We start from the raw sequence: 20,109 nt of genomic DNA, 5'->3' as shown, positions 1-20,109 counted from the left end.
TGGCACCGCCCCACCTAGAATAATATATAGTGTTCTGTAGTTACTGAAACTGATTGAACATGGCCCCACCTAGAATAATATATAGTGTTCTGTAGTGACTGAAACTGAGTGAACATGGCCCCACCTTTAATAATATATAGTGTTCTGTAGTTACTGAAACTGATTGAACATGGCCCCACCTAGAATAATATATAGTGTTCTGTAGTGACTGAAACTGAGTGAACATGGCCCCACCTAGAATAATATATAGTGTTCTGTAGTTACTGAAACTGAGTGAACATGGCCCCACCTAGAATAATATATAGTGTTCTGTAGTTACTGAAACTGAGTGAACATGGCCCCACCTAGAATAATATATAGTGTTCTGTAGTGACTGAAACTGAGTGAACATGGCCCCACCTAGAATAATATATAGTGTTCTGTAGTTACTGAAACTGAGTGAACATGGCCCCACCTAGAATAATATATAGTGTTCTGTTGTTACTGAAACTGAGTGAACATGGCCCCACCTAGAATAATATATAGTGTTCTGTAGTGACTGAAACTGAGTGAACATGGCCCCACCTAGAATAATATATAGTGTTCTGTAGTTACTGAAACTGAGTGAACATGGCCCCACCTAGAATAATATATAGTGTTCTGTTGTTACTGAAACTGATTGAACATGGCCCCACCTAGAATAATATATAGTGTTCTGTAGTGACTGAAACTGAGTGAACATGGCCCCACCTAGAATAATATATAGTGTTCTGTTGTTACTGAAACTGATTGAACATGGCCCCACCTAGAATAATATATAGTGTTCTGTAGTTACTGAAACTGAGTGAACATGGCCCCACCTAGAATAATATATAGTGTTCTGTAGTTACTGAAACTGAGTGAATATGGCCCCACCCCACCTAGAATAATATATAGTGTTCTGTAGTTACTGAAACTGATTGAACATGGCCCCACCTAGAATAATATATAGTGTTCTGTAGTTACTGAAACTGAGTGAACATGGCCCCACCTAGAATAATATATAGTGTTCTGTTGTTACTGAAACTGAGTGAACATGGCCCCACCTAGAATAATATATAGTGTTCTGTAGTGACTGAAACTGAGTGAACATGGCCCCACCTAGAATAATATATAGTGTTCTGTAGTTACTGAAACTGATTGAACATGGCCCCCACCTAGAATAATATATAGTGTTCTGTAGTGACTGAAACTGATTGAACATGGCCCCACCTAGAATAATATATAGTGTTCTGTAGTTACTGAAACTGATTGAACATGGCCCCACCTAGAATAATATATAGTGTTCTGTAGTGACTGAAACTGATTGAACATGGCCCCACCTAGAATAATATATAGTGTTCTGTAGTTACTGAAACTGATTGAACATGGCCCCACCTAGAATAATATATAGTGTTCTGTAGTTACTGAAACTGATTGAACATGGCCCCACCTAGAATAATATATAGTGTTCTGTAGTTACTGAAACTGATTGAACATGGCCCCACCTAGAATAATATATAGTGTTCTGTAGTGACTGAAACTGATTGAACATGGCCCCACCTAGAATAATATATAGTGTTCTGTAGTTACTGAAACTGATTGAACATGGCCCCACCTAGAATAATATATAGTGTTCTGTAGTGACTGAAACTGAGTGAACATGGCCCCACCTAGAATAATATATAGTGTTCTGTAGTTACTGAAACTGATTGAACATGGCCCCCACCTAGAATAATATATAGTGTTCTGTAGTTACTGAAACTGATTGAACATGGCCCCCACCTAGAATAATATATAGTGTTCTGTAGTTACTGAAACTGATTGAACATGGCCCCCACCTAGAATAATATATTGTGTTCTGTAGTGACTGAAACTGATTGAACATGGCCCCACCTAGAATAATATATAGTGTTCTGTAGTTACTGAAACTGATTGAACATGGCCCCACCTAGAATAATATATAGTGTTCTGTAGTGACTGAAACTGAGTGAACATGGCCCCACCTAGAATAATATATAGTGTTCTGTAGTGACTGAAACTGAGTGAACATGGCCCCACCTAGAATAATATATAGTGTTCTGTAGTTACTGAAACTGATTGAACATGGCCCCGCCCCACCTAGAATAATATATAGTGTTCTGTAGTTACTGAAACTGATTGAACATGGCCCGCCCCACCTAGAATAATATATAGTGTTCTGTAGTTACTGAAACTGATTGAACATGGCCCCACCTAGAATAATATATAGTGTTCTGTAGTTACTGAAACTGATTGAACATGGCCCCACCTAGAATAATATATAGTGTTCTGTAGTGACTGAAACTGAGTGAACATGGCCCCACCTAGAATAATATATAGTGTTCTGTAGTTACTGAAACTGATTGAACATGGCCCCGCCCCACCTAGAATAATATATAGTGTTCTGTAGTTACTGAAACTGAGTGAACATGGCCCCGCCCCACCTAGAATAATATATAGTGTTCTGTAGTTACTGAAACTGATTGAACATGGCCCCACCTAGAATAATATATAGTGTTCTGTAGTTACTGAAACTGATTGAACATGGCCCCCACCTAGAATAATATATAGTGTTCTGTAGTTACTGAAACTGATTGAACATGGCCCCACCTAGAATAATATATATAGTGTTCTGTAGTTACTGAAACTGATTGAACATGGCCCCACCTAGAATAATATATAGTGTTCTGTAGTGACTGAAACTGATTGAACATGGCCCCACCTAGAATAATATATAGTGTTCTGTAGTTACTGAAACTGAGTGAACATGGCCCCACCTAGAATAATATATAGTGTTCTGTTGTTACTGAAACTGATTGAACATGGCCCCCACCTAGAATAATATATAGTGTTCTGTAGTGACTGAAACTGATTGAACATGGCCCCGCCCCACCTAGAATAATATATAGTGTTCTGTAGTGACTGAAACTGATTGAACATGGCCCCCACCTAGAATAATATATAGTGTTCTGTAGTGACTGAAACTGATTGAACATGGCCCCCACCTAGAATAATATATAGTGTTCTGTAGTGACTGAAACTGATTGAACATGGCCCCACCTAGAATAATATATAGTGTTCTGTAGTTACTGAAACTGATTGAACATGGCCCCACCTAGAATAATATATAGTGTTCTGTAGTTACTGAAACTGATTGAACATGGCCCCGCCCCACCTAGAATAATATATAGTGTTCTGTAGTTACTGAAACTGAGTGAACATGGCACCGCCCCACCTAGAATAATATATAGTGTTCTGTAGTGACTGAAACTGATTGAACATGGCACCGCCCCACCTAGAATAATATATAGTGTTCTGTAGTTACTGAAACTGATTGAACATGGCCCCACCTAGAATAATATATAGTGTTCTGTAGTGACTGAAACTGAGTGAACATGGCCCCACCTTTAATAATATATAGTGTTCTGTAGTTACTGAAACTGATTGAACATGGCCCCACCTAGAATAATATATAGTGTTCTGTAGTGACTGAAACTGAGTGAACATGGCCCCACCTAGAATAATATATAGTGTTCTGTAGTTACTGAAACTGAGTGAACATGGCCCCACCTAGAATAATATATAGTGTTCTGTAGTTACTGAAACTGAGTGAACATGGCCCCACCTAGAATAATATATAGTGTTCTGTAGTGACTGAAACTGAGTGAACATGGCCCCACCTAGAATAATATATAGTGTTCTGTAGTTACTGAAACTGAGTGAACATGGCCCCACCTAGAATAATATATAGTGTTCTGTTGTTACTGAAACTGAGTGAACATGGCCCCACCTAGAATAATATATAGTGTTCTGTAGTGACTGAAACTGAGTGAACATGGCCCCACCTAGAATAATATATAGTGTTCTGTAGTTACTGAAACTGAGTGAACATGGCCCCACCTAGAATAATATATAGTGTTCTGTTGTTACTGAAACTGATTGAACATGGCCCCACCTAGAATAATATATAGTGTTCTGTAGTGACTGAAACTGAGTGAACATGGCCCCACCTAGAATAATATATAGTGTTCTGTTGTTACTGAAACTGATTGAACATGGCCCCACCTAGAATAATATATAGTGTTCTGTAGTTACTGAAACTGAGTGAACATGGCCCCACCTAGAATAATATATAGTGTTCTGTAGTTACTGAAACTGAGTGAATATGGCCCCACCCCACCTAGAATAATATATAGTGTTCTGTAGTTACTGAAACTGATTGAACATGGCCCCACCTAGAATAATATATAGTGTTCTGTAGTTACTGAAACTGAGTGAACATGGCCCCACCTAGAATAATATATAGTGTTCTGTTGTTACTGAAACTGAGTGAACATGGCCCCACCTAGAATAATATATAGTGTTCTGTAGTGACTGAAACTGAGTGAACATGGCCCCACCTAGAATAATATATAGTGTTCTGTAGTTACTGAAACTGATTGAACATGGCCCCCACCTAGAATAATATATAGTGTTCTGTAGTGACTGAAACTGATTGAACATGGCCCCACCTAGAATAATATATAGTGTTCTGTAGTTACTGAAACTGATTGAACATGGCCCCACCTAGAATAATATATAGTGTTCTGTTGTTACTGAAACTGAGTGAACATGGCCCCACCTAGAATAATATATAGTGTTCTGTAGTGACTGAAACTGAGTGAACATGGCCCCACCTAGAATAATATATAGTGTTCTGTAGTGACTGAAACTGATTGAACATGGCCCCACCTAGAATAATATATAGTGTTCTGTAGTGACTGAAACTGAGTGAACATGGCCCCACCTAGAATAATATATAGTGTTCTGTAGTGACTGAAACTGAGTGAGCATGGCCCCACCTAGAATAATATATAGTGTTCTGTAGTGACTGAAACTGAGTGAACATGGCCCCACCTAGAATAATATATAGTGTTCTGTTGTTACTGAAACTGATTGAACATGGCCCCACCTAGAATAATATATAGTGTTCTGTTGTTACTGAAACTGAGTGAACATGGCCCCACCTAGAATAATATATAGTGTTCTGTAGTTACTGAAACTGATTGAACATGGCCCCACCTAGAATAATATATAGTGTTCTGTAGTGACTGAAACTGAGTGAACATGGCCCCCACCTAGAATAATATATAGTGTTCTGTAGTTACTGAAACTGAGTGAACATGGCCCCACCTAGAATAATATATAGTGTTCTGTTGTTACTGAAACTGAGTGAACATGGCCCCACCTAGAATAATATATAGTGTTCTGTAGTTACTGAAACTGATTGAACATGGCCCCCACCTAGAATAATATATAGTGTTCTGTAGTTACTGAAACTGAGTGAACATGGCCCCACCTAGAATAATATATAGTGTTCTGTAGTTACTGAAACTGATTGAACATGGCCCCCACCTAGAATAATATATAGTGTTCTGTTGTTACTGAAACTGAGTGAACATGGCCCCACCTAGAATAATATATAGTGTTCTGTAGTTACTGAAACTGAGTGAACATGGCCCCACCTAGAATAATATATAGTGTTCTGTAGTTACTGAAACTGATTGAACATGGCCCCACCTAGAATAATATATAGTGTTCTGTTGTTACTGAAACTGATTGAACATGGCCCCACCTAGAATAATATATAGTGTTCTGTAGTTACTGAAACTGATTGAACATGGCCCCACCTAGAATAATATATAGTGTTCTGTAGTGACTGAAACTGAGTGAACATGGCCCCACCTAGAATAATATATAGTGTTCTGTAGTTACTGAAACTGATTGAACATGGCCCCACCTAGAATAATATATAGTGTTCTGTAGTGACTGAAACTGAGTGAACATGGCCCCACCTAGAATAATATATAGTGTTCTGTTGTTACTGAAACTGATTGAACATGGCCCCACCTAGAATAATATATAGTATTCTGTTGTTACTGAAACTGAGTGAACATGGCCCCACCTAGAATAATATATAGTGTTCTGTAGTTACTGAAACTGATTGAACATGGCCCCACCTAGAATAATATATAGTGTTCTGTAGTGACTGAAACTGAGTGAACATGGCCCCCACCTAGAATAATATATAGTGTTCTGTAGTTACTGAAACTGAGTGAACATGGCCCCACCTAGAATAATATATAGTGTTCTGTTGTTACTGAAACTGAGTGAACATGGCCCCACCTAGAATAATATATAGTGTTCTGTAGTGACTGAAACTGAGTGAACATGGCCCCACCTAGAATAATATATAGTGTTCTGTAGTTACTGAAACTGAGTGAACATGGCCCCACCTAGAATAATATATAGTGTTCTGTTGTTACTGAAACTGAGTGAACATGGCCCCACCTAGAATAATATATAGTGTTCTGTAGTGACTGAAACTGAGTGAACATGGCCCCACCTAGAATAATATATAGTGTTCTGTAGTTACTGAAACTGAGTGAACATGGCCCCACCTAGAATAATATAAAGTGTTCTGTTGTTACTGAAACTGAGTGAACATGGCCCCACCTAGAATAATATATAGTGTTCTGTAGTGACTGAAACTGAGTGAACATGGCCCCACCTAGAATAATATATAGTGTTCTGTAGTGACTGAAACTGAGTGAACATGGCCCCACCTAGAATAATATATAGTGTTCTGTAGTGACTGAAACTGAGTGAACATGGCCCCACCTAGAATAATATATAGTGTTCTGTAGTTACTGAAACTGAGTGAACATGGCCCCACCCCACCTAGAATAATATATAGTGTTCTGTAGTTACTGAAACTGAGTGAACATGGCCCCACCTAGAATAATATATAGTGTTCTGTAGTTACTGAAACTGAGTGAACATGGCCCCACCTAGAATAATATATAGTGTTCTGTTGTTACTGAAACTGAGTGAACATGGCCCCACCTAGAATAATATATAGTGTTCTGTAGTGACTGAAACTGAGTGAACATGGCCCCACCTAGAATAATATATAGTGTTCTGTAGTTACTGAAACTGATTGAACATGGCCCCACCTAGAATAATATATAGTGTTCTGTAGTTACTGAAACTGATTGAACATGGCCCCACCTAGAATAATATATAGTGTTCTGTAGTGACTGAAACTGAGTGAACATGGCCCCACCTAGAATAATATATAGTGTTCTGTTGTTACTGAAACTGATTGAACATGGCCCCACCCCACCTAGAATAATATATAGTGTTCTGTAGTTACTGAAACTGATTTAACATGGCCCCACCTAGAATAATATATAGTGTTCTGTAGTTACTGAAACTGAGTGAACATGGCCCCACCTAGAATAATATATAGTGTTCTGTAGTGACTGAAACTGAGTGAACATGGCCCCACCTAGAATAATATATAGTGTTCTGTAGTTACTGAAACTGATTGAACATGGCCCCACCTAGAATAATATATAGTGTTCTGTAGTGACTGAAACTGAGTGAACATGGCCCCACCTAGAATAATATATAGTGTTCTGTTGTTACTGAAACTGATTGAACATGGCCCCACCTAGAATAATATATAGTGTTCTGTAGTGACTGAAACTGAGTGAACATGGCCCCACCTAGAATAATATATAGTGTTCTGTAGTTACTGAAACTGAGTGAACATGGCCCCACCTAGAATAATATAAAGTGTTCTGTTGTTACTGAAACTGAGTGAACATGGCCCCACCTAGAATAATATATAGTGTTCTGTAGTGACTGAAACTGAGTGAACATGGCCCCACCTAGAATAATATATAGTGTTCTGTAGTGACTGAAACTGAGTGAACATGGCCCCACCTAGAATAATATATAGTGTTCTGTAGTGACTGAAACTGAGTGAACATGGCCCCACCTAGAATAATATATAGTGTTCTGTAGTTACTGAAACTGAGTGAACATGGCCCCACCCCACCTAGAATAATATATAGTGTTCTGTAGTTACTGAAACTGAGTGAACATGGCCCCACCTAGAATAATATATAGTGTTCTGTAGTTACTGAAACTGAGTGAACATGGCCCCACCTAGAATAATATATAGTGTTCTGTTGTTACTGAAACTGAGTGAACATGGCCCCACCTAGAATAATATATAGTGTTCTGTAGTGACTGAAACTGAGTGAACATGGCCCCACCTAGAATAATATATAGTGTTCTGTAGTTACTGAAACTGATTGAACATGGCCCCACCTAGAATAATATATAGTGTTCTGTAGTTACTGAAACTGATTGAACATGGCCCCACCTAGAATAATATATAGTGTTCTGTAGTGACTGAAACTGAGTGAACATGGCCCCACCTAGAATAATATATAGTGTTCTGTTGTTACTGAAACTGATTGAACATGGCCCCACCCCACCTAGAATAATATATAGTGTTCTGTAGTTACTGAAACTGATTTAACATGGCCCCACCTAGAATAATATATAGTGTTCTGTAGTTACTGAAACTGAGTGAACATGGCCCCACCTAGAATAATATATAGTGTTCTGTAGTGACTGAAACTGAGTGAACATGGCCCCACCTAGAATAATATATAGTGTTCTGTAGTTACTGAAACTGATTGAACATGGCCCCACCTAGAATAATATATAGTGTTCTGTAGTGACTGAAACTGAGTGAACATGGCCCCACCTAGAATAATATATAGTGTTCTGTTGTTACTGAAACTGATTGAACATGGCCCCACCTAGAATAATATATAGTGTTCTGTTGTTACTGAAACTGAGTGAACATGGCCCCACCTAGAATAATATATAGTGTTCTGTAGTTACTGAAACTGATTGAACATGGCCCCACCTAGAATAATATATAGTGTTCTGTAGTGACTGAAACTGAGTGAACATGGCCCCCACCTAGAATAATATATAGTGTTCTGTAGTTACTGAAACTGATTGAACATGGCCCCACCTAGAATAATATATAGTGTTCTGTAGTTACTGAAACTGAGTGAATATGGCCCCACCTAGAATAATATATAGTGTTCTGTTGTTACTGAAACTGAGTGAACATGGCCCCACCTAGAATAATATATAGTGTTCTGTAGTGACTGAAACTGAGTGAACATGGCCCCACCTAGAATAATATATAGTGTTCTGTAGTTACTGAAACTGATTGAACATGGCCCCCACCTAGAATAATATATAGTGTTCTGTAGTTACTAAAACTGAGTGAACATGGCCCCACCTAGAATAATATATAGTGTTCTGTTGTTACTGAAACTGATTGAACATGGCCCCACCTAGAATAATATATAGTGTTCTGTAGTTACTGAAACTGAGTGAACATGGCCCCACCTAGAATAATATATAGTGTTCTGTTGTTACTGAAACTGAGTGAACATGGCCCCCACCTAGAATAATATATAGTGTTCTGTAGTTACTGAAACTGATTGAACATGGCCCCACCTAGAATAATATATAGTGTTCTGTAGTGACTGAAACTGAGTGAACATGGCCCCCACCTAGAATAATATATAGTGTTCTGTAGTTACTGAAACTGATTGAACATGGCCCCACCTAGAATAATATATAGTGTTCTGTAGTGACTGAAACTGATTGAACATGGCCCCACCTAGAATAATATATAGTGTTCTGTAGTGACTGAAACTGATTGAACATGGCCCACCTAGAATAATATATAGTGTTCTGTAGTGACTGAAACTGATTGAACATGACCCCACCTAGAATAATATATAGTGTTCTGTAGTGACTGAAACTGAGTGAACATGGCCCCACCTAGAATAATATATAGTGTTCTGTTGTTACTGAAACTGATTGAACATGGCCCCACCTAGAATAATATATAGTGTTCTGTAGTTACTGAAACTGAGTGAACATGGCCCCACCTAGAATAATATATAGTGTTCTGTAGTTACTGAAACTGAGTGAACATGGCCCCACCTAGAATAATATATAGTGTTCTGTAGTTACTGAAACTGATTGAACATGGCCCCACCTAGAATAATATATAGTGTTCTGTAGTGACTGAAACTGAGTGAACATGGCCCCACCTAGAATAATATATAGTGTTCTGTTGTTACTGAAACTGATTGAACATGGCCCCACCTAGAATAATATATAGTGTTCTGTTGTTACTGAAACTGAGTGAACATGGCCCCACCTAGAATAATATATAGTGTTCTGTAGTTACTGAAACTGATTGAACATGGCCCCGCCCCACCTAGAATAATATATAGTGTTCTGTAGTTACTGAAACTGAGTGAACATGGCCCCCACCTAGAATAATATATAGTGTTCTGTAGTTACTGAAACTGATTGAACATGGCCCCACCTAGAATAATATATAGTGTTCTGTAGTTACTGAAACTGAGTGAACATGGCCCCACCCCACCTAGAATAATATATAGTGTTCTGTAGTTACTGAAACTGATTGAACATGGCCCCACCTAGAATAATATATAGTGTTCTGTAGTGACTGAAACTGAGTGAACATGGCCCCACCTAGAATAATATATAGTGTTCTGTAGTGACTGAAACTGATTGAACATGGCCCCACCTAGAATAATATATAGTGTTCTGTAGTTACTGAAACTGATTGAACATGGCCCCCACCTAGAATAATATATAGTGTTCTGTAGTTACTGAAACTGAGTGAACATGGCCCCACCTAGAATAATATATAGTGTTCTGTAGTTACTGAAACTGATTGAACATGGCCCCCACCTAGAATAATATATAGTGTTCTGTTGTTACTGAAACTGAGTGAACATGGCCCCACCTAGAATAATATATAGTGTTCTGTAGTTACTGAAACTGAGTGAACATGGCCCCACCTAGAATAATATATAGTGTTCTGTAGTTACTGAAACTGATTGAACATGGCCCCACCTAGAATAATATATAGTGTTCTGTTGTTACTGAAACTGAGTGAACATGGCCCCACCTAGAATAATATATAGTGTTCTGTAGTTACTGAAACTGATTGAACATGGCCCCACCTAGAATAATATATAGTGTTCTGTAGTGACTGAAACTGAGTGAACATGGCCCCCACCTAGAATAATATATAGTGTTCTGTAGTTACTGAAACTGAGTGAACATGGCCCCACCTAGAATAATATATAGTGTTCTGTTGTTACTGAAACTGAGTGAACATGGCCCCACCTAGAATAATATATAGTGTTCTGTAGTTACTGAAACTGATTGAACATGGCCCCCACCTAGAATAATATATAGTGTTCTGTAGTGACTGAAACTGAGTGAACATGGCCCCACCTAGAATAATATATAGTGTTCTGTAGTGACTGAAACTGAGTGAACATGGCCCCACCTAGAATAATATATAGTGTTCTGTAGTGACTGAAACTGAGTGAACATGGCCCCCACCTTGAATAATATATAGTGTTCTGTAGTGACTGAAACTGAGTGAACATGGCCCCACCTAGAATAATATATAGTGTTCTGTAGTGACTGTAACTGATTGAACATGGCCCCACCTAGAATAATATATAGTGTTCTGTAGTTACTGAAACTGAGTGAACATGGCCCCACCTAGAATAATATATAGTGTTCTGTAGTTACTGAAACTGATTGAACATGGCCCCACCTAGAATAATATATAGTGTTCTGTAGTTACTGAAACTGATTGAACATGGCCCCCACCTAGAATAATATATAGTGTTCTGTAGTGACTGAACCTGAGTGAACATGGCCCCACCTAGAATAATATATAGTGTTCTGTAGTGACTGAAACTGAGTGAACATGGCCCCACCTAGAATAATATATAGTGTTCTGTAGTGACTGAAACTGAGTGAACATGGCCCCACCTAGAATAATATATAGTGTTCTGTAGTGACTGAAACTGATTGAACATGGCCCCCACCTAGAATAATATATAGTGTTCTGTAGTGACTGAAACTGATTGAACATGGCCCCACCTAGAATAATATATAGTGTTCTGTAGTTACTGAAACTGATTGAACATGGCCCCCACCTAGAATAATATATAGTGTTCTGTAGTTACTGAAACTGATTGAACATGGCCCCCACCTAGAATAATATATAGTGTTCTGTAGTGACTGAAACTGATTGAACATGGCCCCACCTAGAATAATATATAGTGTTCTGTAGTTACTGAAACTGATTGAACATGGCCCCCACCTAGAATAATATATAGTGTTCTGTTGTTACTGAAACTGATTGAACATGGCCCCACCCCACCTAGAATAATATATAGTGTTCTGTAGTTACTGAAACTGATTGAACATGGCCCCGCCCCACCTAGAATAATATATAGTGTTCTGTTGTTACTGAAACTGAGTGAACATGGCCCCACCTAGAATAATATATAGTGTTCTGTAGTGACTGAAACTGAGTGAACATGGCCCCACCTAGAATAATATATAGTGTTCTGTAGTTACTGAAACTGATTGAACATGGCCCCCACCTAGAATAATATATAGTGTTCTGTAGTGACTGAAACTGATTGAACATGGCCCCACCTAGAATAATATATAGTGTTCTGTAGTTACTGAAACTGATTGAACATGGCCCCACCTAGAATAATATATAGTGTTCTGTAGTTACTGAAACTGATTGAACATGGCCCCACCTAAAATAATATATAGTGTTCTGTAGTTACTGAAACTGATTGAACATGGCCCCACCTAGAATAATATATAGTGTTCTGTAGTTACTGAAACTGATTGAACATGGCCCCACCTAGAATAATATATAGTGTTCTGTAGTGACTGAAATTGAGTGAACATGGCCCCACCTAGAATAATATATAGTGTTCTGTAGTGACTGAAACTGATTGAACATGGCCCCACCTAGAATAATATATAGTGTTCTGTAGTTACTGAAACTGATTGAACATGGCCCCACCTAGAATAATATATAGTGTTCTGTAGTGACTGAAACTGATTGAACATGGCCCCACCTAGAATAATATATAGTGTTCTATAGTTACTGAAACTGATTGAACATGGCCCCACCTAGAATAATATATAGTGTTCTGTAGTTACTGAAACTGAGTGAACATGGCCCCACCTAGAATAATATATAGTGTTCTGTAGTTACTGAAACTGAGTGAACATGGCCCCACCTAGAATAATATATAGTGTTCTGTAGTTACTGAAACTGATTGAACATGGCCCCACCTAGAATAATATAGAGTGTTCTGTAGTTACTGAAACTGATTGAACATGGCCCCACCTAGAATAATATATAGTGTTCTGTAGTTACTGAAACTGATTGAACATGGCCCCCACCTAGAATAATATATAGTGTTCTGTAGTGACTGAAACTGATTGAACATGGCCCCACCTAGAATAATATATAGTGTTCTGTAGTGACTGAAACTGAGTGAACATGGCCCCACCTAGAATAATATATAGTGTTCTGTAGTGACTGAAACTGAGTGAACATGGCCCCACCTAGAATAATATATAGTGTTCTGTAGTTACTGAACCTGATTGAACATGGCCCCCACCTAGAATAATATATAGTGTTCTGTAGTTACTGAAACTGATTGAACATGGCCCCACCTAGAATAATATATAGTGTTCTGTAGTGACTGAAACTGATTGAACATGGCCCCACCTAGAATAATATATAGTGTTCTGTTGTTACTGAAACTGAGTGAACATGGCCCCACCTAGAATAATATATAGTGTTCTGTAGTGACTGAAACTGATTGAACATGGCCCCGCCCCACCTAGAATAATATATAGTGTTCTGTAGTTACTGAAACTGATTGAACATGGCCCCACCTAGAATAATATATAGTGTTCTGTAGTTACTGAAACTGAGTGAACATGGCCCCACCTAGAATAATATATAGTGTTCTGTAGTGACTGAAACTGATTGAACATGGCCCCACCTAGAATAATATATAGTGTTCTGTAGTGACTGAAACTGATTGAACATGGCCCCACCTAGAATAATATATAGTGTTCTGTTGTTACTGAAACTGATTGAACATGGCCCCACCTAGAATAATATATAGTGTTCTGTAGTTACTGAACCTGATTGAATATGGCCCCACCCCACCTAGAATAATATATAGTGTTCTGTAGTTACTGAAACTGATTGAACATGGCCCCACCTAGAATAATATATAGTGTTCTGTAGTTACTGAAACTGAGTGAACATGGCCCCACCTAGAATAATATATAGTGTTCTGTTGTTACTGAAACTGAGTGAACATGGCCCCACCTAGAATAATATATAGTGTTCTGTAGTGACTGAAACTGAGTGAACATGGCCCCACCTAGAATAATATATAGTGTTCTGTAGTTACTGAAACTGATTGAACATGGCCCCCACCTAGAATAATATATAGTGTTCTGTAGTGACTGAAACTGATTGAACATGGCCCCACCTAGAATAATATATAGTGTTCTGTAGTTACTGAAACTGATTGAACATGGCCCCACCTAGAATAATATATAGTGTTCTGTAGTGACTGAAACTGATTGAACATGGCCCCACCTAGAATAATATATAGTGTTCTGTAGTGACTGAAACTGATTGAACATGGCCCCACCTAGAATAATATATAGTGTTCTGTAGTGACTGAAACTGATTGAACATGGCCCCACCTAGAATAATATATAGTGTTCTGTAGTGACTGAAACTGAGTGAACATGGCCCCACCTAGAATAATATATAGTGTTCTGTTGTTACTGAAACTGATTGAACATGGCCCCACCTAGAATAATATATAGTGTTCTGTAGTTACTGAAACTGAGTGAACATGGCCCCACCTAGAATAATATATAGTGTTCTGTAGTTACTGAAACTGAGTGAATATGGCCCCACCCCACCTAGAATAATATATAGTGTTCTGTAGTTACTGAAACTGATTGAACATGGCCCCACCTAGAATAATATATAGTGTTCTGTAGTTACTGAAACTGAGTGAACATGGCCCCACCTAGAATAATATATAGTGTTCTGTTGTTACTGAAACTGAGTGAACATGGCCCCACCTAGAATAATATATAGTGTTCTGTAGTGACTGAAACTGAGTGAACATGGCCCCACCTAGAATAATATATAGTGTTCTGTAGTTACTGAAACTGATTGAACATGGCCCCACCTAGAATAATATATAGTGTTCTGTAGTTACTGAAACTGATTGAACATGGCCCCACCTAGAATAATATATAGTGTTCTGTAGTTACTGAAACTGATTGAACATGGCCCCACCTAGAATAATATATAGTGTTCTGTAGTTACTGAAACTGATTGAACATGGCCCCACCTAGAATAATATATAGTGTTCTGTAGTTACTGAAACTGATTGAACATGGCCCCACCTAGAATAATATATAGTGTTCTGTAGTTACTGAAACTGAGTGAATATGGCCCCACCTAGAATAATATATAGTGTTCTGTTGTTACTGAAACTGAGTGAACATGGCCCCACCTAGAATAATATATAGTGTTCTGTAGTGACTGAAACTGAGTGAACATGGCCCCACCTAGAATAATATATAGTGTTCTGTAGTGACTGAAACTGATTGAACATGGCCCCACCTAGAATAATATATAGTGTTCTGTAGTGACTGAAACTGAGTGAACATGGCCCCACCTAGAATAATATATAGTGTTCTGTAGTGACTGAAACTGAGTGAACATGGCCCCACCTAGAATAATATATAGTGTTCTGTAGTGACTGAAACTGAGTGAACATGGCCCCCACCTTGAATAATATATAGTGTTCTGTAGTGACTGAAACTGAGTGAACATGGCCCCACCTAGAATAATATATAGTGTTCTGTAGTGACTGTAACTGATTGAACATGGCCCCACCTAGAATAATATATAGTGTTCTGTAGTTACTGAAACTGAGTGAACATGGCCCCACCTAGAATAATATATAGTGTTCTGTAGTTACTGAAACTGATTGAACATGGCCCCACCTAGAATAATATATAGTGTTCTGTAGTTACTGAAACTGATTGAACATGGCCCCCACCTAGAATAATATATAGTGTTCTGTAGTGACTGAAACTGAGTGAACATGGCCCCACCTAGAATAATATATAGTGTTCTGTAGTGACTGAAACTGAGTGAACATGGCCCCACCTAGAATAATATATAGTGTTCTGTAGTGACTGAAACTGAGTGAACATGGCCCCACCTAGAATAATATATAGTGTTCTGTAGTGACTGAAACTGATTGAACATGGCCCCCACCTAGAATAATATATAGTGTTCTGTAGTGACTGAAACTGATTGAACATGGCCCCACCTAGAATAATATATAGTGTTCTGTAGTTACTGAAACTGATTGAACATGGCCCCCACCTAGAATAATATATAGTGTTCTGTAGTTACTGAAACTGATTGAACATGGCCCCCACCTAGAATAATATATAGTGTTCTGTAGTGACTGAAACTGATTGAACATGGCCCCACCTAGAATAATATATAGTGTTCTGTAGTTACTGAAACTGATTGAACATGGCCCCCACCTAGAATAATATATAGTGTTCTGTTGTTACTGAAACTGATTGAACATGGCCCCACCCCACCTAGAATAATATATAGTGTTCTGTAGTTACTGAAACTGATTGAACATGGCCCCGCCCCACCTAGAATAATATATAGTGTTCTGTTGTTACTGAAACTGAGTGAACATGGCCCCACCTAGAATAATATATAGTGTTCTGTAGTGACTGAAACTGAGTGAACATGGCCCCACCTAGAATAATATATAGTGTTCTGTAGTTACTGAAACTGATTGAACATGGCCCCCACCTAGAATAATATATAGTGTTCTGTAGTGACTGAAACTGATTGAACATGGCCCCACCTAGAATAATATATAGTGTTCTGTAGTTACTGAAACTGATTGAACATGGCCCCACCTAGAATAATATATAGTTTTCTGTAGTTACTGAAACTGATTGAACATGGCCCCACCTAGAATAATATATAGTGTTCTGTAGTTACTGAAACTGATTGAACATGGCCCCACCTAGAATAATATATAGTGTTCTGTAGTTACTGAAACTGATTGAACATGGCCCCACCTAGAATAATATATAGTGTTCTGTAGTTACTGAAACTGATTGAACATGGCCCCACCTAGAATAATATATAGTGTTCTGTAGTGACTGAAACTGAGTGAACATGGCCCCACCTAGAATAATATATAGTGTTCTGTAGTGACTGAAACTGATTGAACATGGCCCCACCTAGAATAATATATAGTGTTCTGTAGTTACTGAAACTGATTGAACATGGCCCCACCTAGAATAATATATAGTGTTCTGTAGTGACTGAAACTGATTGAACATGGCCCCACCTAGAATAATATATAGTGTTCTATAGTTACTGAAACTGATTGAACATGGCCCCACCTAGAATAATATATAGTGTTCTGTAGTTACTGAAACTGAGTGAACATGGCCCCACCTAGAATAATATATAGTGTTCTGTAGTTACTGAAACTGAGTGAACATGGCCCCACCTAGAATAATATATAGTGTTCTGTAGTTACTGAAACTGATTGAACATGGCCCCACCTAGAATAATATAGAGTGTTCTGTAGTTACTGAAACTGATTGAACATGGCCCCACCTAGAATAATATATAGTGTTCTGTAGTTACTGAAACTGATTGAACATGGCCCCCACCTAGAATAATATATAGTGTTCTGTAGTGACTGAAACTGATTGAACATGGCCCCACCTAGAATATTATATAGTGTTCTGTAGTGACTGAAACTGAGTGAACATGGCCCCACCTAGAATAATATATAGTGTTCTGTAGTGACTGAACCTGATTGAACATGGCCCCCACCTAGAATAATATATAGTGTTCTGTAGTTACTGAAACTGATTGAACATGGCCCCACCTAGAATAATATATAGTGTTCTGTAGTGACTGAAACTGATTGAACATGGCCCCACCTAGAATAATATATAGTGTTCTGTTGTTACTGAAACTGAGTGAACATGGCCCCACCTAGAATAATATATAGTGTTCTGTAGTGACTGAAACTGATTGAACATGGCCCCGCCCCACCTAGAATAATATATAGTGTTCTGTAGTTACTGAAACTGATTGAACATGGCCCCACCTAGAATAATATATAGTGTTCTGTAGTTACTGAAACTGAGTGAACATGGCCCCACCTAGAATAATATATAGTGTTCTGTAGTGACTGAAACTGATTGAACATGGCCCCACCTAGAATAATATATAGTGTTCTGTAGTGACTGAAACTGATTGAACATGGCCCCACCTAGAATAATATATAGTGTTCTGTTGTTACTGAAACTGATTGAACATGGCCCCACCTAGAATAATATATAGTGTTCTGTAGTTACTGAACCTGATTGAACATGGCCCCCACCTAGAATAATATATAGTGTTCTGTAGTGACTGAAACTGATTGAACATGGCCCCACCTAGAATAATATATAGTGTTCTGTAGTGACTGAAACTGATTGAACATGGCCCCACCTAGAATAATATATAGTGTTCTGTAGTGACTGAAACTGAGTGAACATGGCCCCACCTAGAATAATATATAGTGTTCTGTTGTTACTGAACCTGATTGAACATGGCCCCACCTAGAATAATATATAGTGTTCTGTTGTTACTGAAACTGAGTGAACATGGCCCCACCTAGAATAATATATAGTGTTCTGTAGTTACTGAAACTGAGTGAACATGGCCCCACCTAGAATAATATATAGTGTTCTGTAGTTACTGAAACTGATTGAACATGGCCCCACCTAGAATAATATATAGTGTTCTGTAGTGACTGAAACTGAGTGAACATGGCCCCACCTAGAATAATATATAGTGTTCTGTAGTTACTGAAACTGAGTGAACATGGCCCCCACCTATAATAATATATAGTGTTCTGTAGTTACTGAAACTGAGTGAACATGGCCCCACCTAGAATAATATATAGTGTTCTGTAGTTACTGAAACTGATTGAACATGGCCCCGCCCCACCTAGAATAATATATAGTGTTCTGTTGTTACTGAAACTGAGTGAACATGGCCCCACCTAGAATAATATATAGTGTTCTGTTGTTACTGAAACTGAGTGAACATGGCCCCCACCTAGAATAATATATAGTGTTCTGTAGTGACTGAAACTGATTGAACATGGCCCCACCTAGAATAATATATAGTGTTCTGTAGTGACTGAAACTGATTGAACATGGCACCGCCCCACCTAGAATAATATATAGTGTTCTGTAGTGACTGAAACTGAGTGAATATGGCCCCACCTAGAATAATATATAGTGTTCTATAGTTACTGAAACTGATTGAACATGGCCCCACCTAGAATAATATATAGTGTTCTGTTGTTACTGAAACTGATTGAACATGGCCCCACCTAGAATAATATATAGTGTTCTATAGTTACTGAAACTGATTGAACATGGCCCCACCTAGAATTATATATAGTGTTCTGTTGTTACTGAAACTGATTGAACATGGCCCCCACCTAGAATAATATATAGTGTTCTGTAGTTACTGAAACTGATTGAACATGGCCCCGCCCCACCTAGAATAATATATAGTGTTCTGTTGTTACTGAAACTGATTGAACATGGCCCCACCTAGAATAATATATAGTGTTCTGTTGTTACTGAAACTGAGTGAACATGGCCCCACCTAGAATAATATATAGTGTTCTGTTGTTACTGAAACTGATTGAACATGGCCCCACCTAGAATAATATATAGTGTTCTATAGTTACTGAAACTGAGTGAACATGGCCCCCACCTAGAATAATATATAGTGTTCTGTAGTTACTGAAACTGAGTGAACATGGCCCCCACCTAGAATAATATATAGTGTTCTGTAGTGACTGAAACTGATTGAACATGGCCCCACCTAGAATAATATATAGTGTTCTGTAGTTACTGAAACTGATTGAACATGGCCCCACCTAGAATAATATATAGTGTTCTGTAGTTACTGAAACTGATTGAACATGGCCCCACCTAGAATAATATATAGTGTTCTGTTGTTACTGAAACTGAGTGAATATGGCCCCACCTAGAATAATATATAGTGTTCTGTAGTGACTGAAACTGAGTGAATATGGCCTCACCTAGAATAATATATAGTGTTCTGTAGTGACTGAAACTGAGTGAACATGGCCCCCACCT

Source organism: Notolepis coatsorum (genome assembly GCF_963971535.1).
Source record: "Notolepis coatsorum genome assembly, chromosome: 6".
Taxonomy (NCBI): Eukaryota; Metazoa; Chordata; class Actinopteri; order Aulopiformes; family Paralepididae; genus Notolepis; species Notolepis coatsorum.
This window is presented reverse-complemented; position numbering follows the sequence as displayed.